This window comes from Gastrolobium bilobum, unplaced genomic scaffold (assembly GCF_033153095.1).
Source record: "Gastrolobium bilobum isolate Gb01-03AN ecotype WA unplaced genomic scaffold, APGP_CSIRO_Gbil_v1 utg106920, whole genome shotgun sequence".
In the NCBI taxonomy this organism is placed as follows: Eukaryota; Viridiplantae; Streptophyta; class Magnoliopsida; order Fabales; family Fabaceae; genus Gastrolobium; species Gastrolobium bilobum.
Window position 1 is genome coordinate 19,628 of NW_026899313.1, and position 2,535 is coordinate 22,162.

At 40.5% G+C, this 2,535-nt stretch overlaps 1 non-coding gene across 1 annotated transcript; it reads left to right on the forward strand.

The window, feature by feature from the left end:
• Window positions 1–1,694: 1,694 nt before the first annotated feature.
• LOC133289391 (small nucleolar RNA R71) lies at window positions 1,695–1,801 on the forward strand. Its single transcript, XR_009748490.1, has one exon. It is a non-coding gene; the product is annotated as a small nucleolar RNA R71 (small nucleolar RNA).
• Window positions 1,802–2,535: the final 734 nt, after the last annotated feature.

Genomic DNA, 2,535 nt, shown 5'->3' on the forward strand with positions numbered 1-2,535 from the left:
TCAATCATAAAACAGTCTCCTCCGTCTGATGGATGTTTCATTGATTCGAAGACATCAATGGTGATTGTTTCTTCGTTCATTCTAAGCATCAGTTTCCCTTGCTCCACATCGATCATTGCTCTTGCGGTGGCTAGGAATGGCCTTCCAAGCAATAGGGGAATCTCGGCGTCTTCTTCCATATTCAGAATTACAAAATCTGCAGGGAAGATAAACTTGTCAATTTTAACTAAAACATCCTCAATTACCCCATCTGGTTGTCTGATCGATCTGTCAGCTAACTGGAGAGAAACTGTATTCGACTTTAGCTCTTTGATTCCAAGAGCTTTGCACATGGATAGTGGCATCAGATCTATACTTGCTCCCAAATCACATAATGCTTTTCCTACTTCAATATTCCCTATGGCTATAGGAATACTGAAGCTGCTTGGATCTTTCAGTTTGGGAGGGAGTTTCTTCTGGATGATTGCACTGCATTCCTCTGTCAGGGCTACCATTTCGCATTCCTTCAACTTGCGTTTCTTTGATAGAAGGTCCTTCATGAACTTCGCATAGTTCGGCATGCTTTCTAGGGCTTCTGCGAATGGAATATTGACTTGCAGCTTCTTGAAAATATCTAGAAATTTGGTGTATTGTTGTTTCTGGACCTCTTGTTTCAACCGCTGAGGGTATGGAACTTTTGCATATGGAGACGGGTCTGCCGCTTTTGGTTGCCTGTCCAGAGCTTTCTTTTTCTCCCATTTGAATAGCTTCTTCTCTGGACTACTCTTTTCAGCTTCTACTGCATCTTCTTCTTTCTCTTTCTCAACTTCAGGTTCAGCTTTAGGTTCGGCTTCTTTCTTCTTTTCAACTGGTGGCTTTTCCACAGGCTGAATCACGATCCCACTTCTTGTGACAATTGAATTACGTTGTGCTTTTGGGTTCATGTCGGTGTTACTTGGAAAGGTGCCCTGAGTTCTTTCAGTGAACTGCCTTAACAGCTGACCAATTTGAGTCTCCAAGTTCCGGATCGAAGCTTCTTGATTCCGGAATGAAGCTTTTGTTTCATCTCTGAAGGCATCTGCATTTTGAATGTAGTCGGATGTGGTCTTGGTCAGCTGTGCAAAAGCCTTTTCCTATTCTGAAGTGGTGCTCTGAGGTTGTGTTGCAATGGCATAGGAGGGTTCAACTGGTAGTTTGATTTGTAACTCAACCAAGGGTGTTGGTTAGGATTCTTCCACCCTTGATTACCATATTGATTTCTTCTTGGATTGTTCTGGTTCTTTTGATCATACCAGACTCCATTGACCTCCGCTGGTGGCTTTTCAGTTGTTCTTATGTAATCACAATCCTCAGTTGCATGAGCCTCTTCACAAATACCACATTTAATATTAGAATTATTAACAGAAGAAACTTGAGAAAGATTAAATTTTTTATTAAGAGCATCTAATTATTCTTGTTGTTTCTTGTGCATTTGTAGCATTTGTTCATTTTGGGCTAAGAGTGCATCATAGCCGTCGAGATTCATAATTCCTGCTCTTCTTTGGGTGACTGGGGCAGGGGCATTGTCAAATTCTTGAGAAGCTAAGGATTCCAACAATTCTAGCGCTTCCTTTGGAGTTTCTGTTTTCAAGGAGCCTCCTACAGCAACATTTACCAGTGTTCTTGTGCTGGATGTCATCCCTTGGAAAAAGATTCTTGCTTTCTCCCATGCTTCAATTCCATGTTGAGGACACTTCCTGAGTGATCCTTTGAATCGTTCCCAAGCCTCGTACAAAGATTCGCTTTCTTTTTGTTCAAAAGCAGTGATCTTCGCCTTGAACCTTGCCATCTTTGAAGCTGAGAAAAATTTGGCCAAGAATTTTCTTGCTAAGTCATCCCAATTGGTTATGCTTCCTTCAGGTAGAGACTACAGCCAATCTCTTGCTTCATCCTTCAGTGAGCATGGAAATAGCCTGAGCAAGATAGCATCACGAGGAACTCCATTCACTTTTAATTTATCACAGTAAAGTAACAAGTTATTAAGATGACTATAGGGGTTCTCTGTGCTTCCCCCAGCGAACTGTTCTTTTTGAATTAGTTGCAGCAGTGCCGACTTCAGCTCAAAGTTGTTAGCCTCTATGTTTGGTCTAACAATGGTCGTCGTCTGTGGAACTCGAGCTGGGGTCATGTAATTCCCAACGTCCTTCGTGCGAGTTGATTGTTTTCTGCCATTGGTTCCTCCTTAGGTTCTGTTGAACTTGATTCTGCCTTTGTTTCTTTTCGCTTCCTTTGCTTTTCCGTCCTTCCTAAGTTTCCTTTATGTCTTTTCTATCTCAGGATCAAACTGCAAGATTCGCGGGTTAAGAGTACCTCGCATAAACTAAGATTGAAAAGATGTGCAGAAAAAAATAGAAACAAAAAACAGAAAACAGAAAAATAATAAAAATAAACAAAGAATGCAGAAAAATAAATACGCAGAAAATTGATGCAGAATTTTAATGCAGAAAAATATTTTTGAAGAATGTATAAAGTGCAGAAAATTAAAACGTCCAATCTAAAAGTTAATTAGTTACTTCT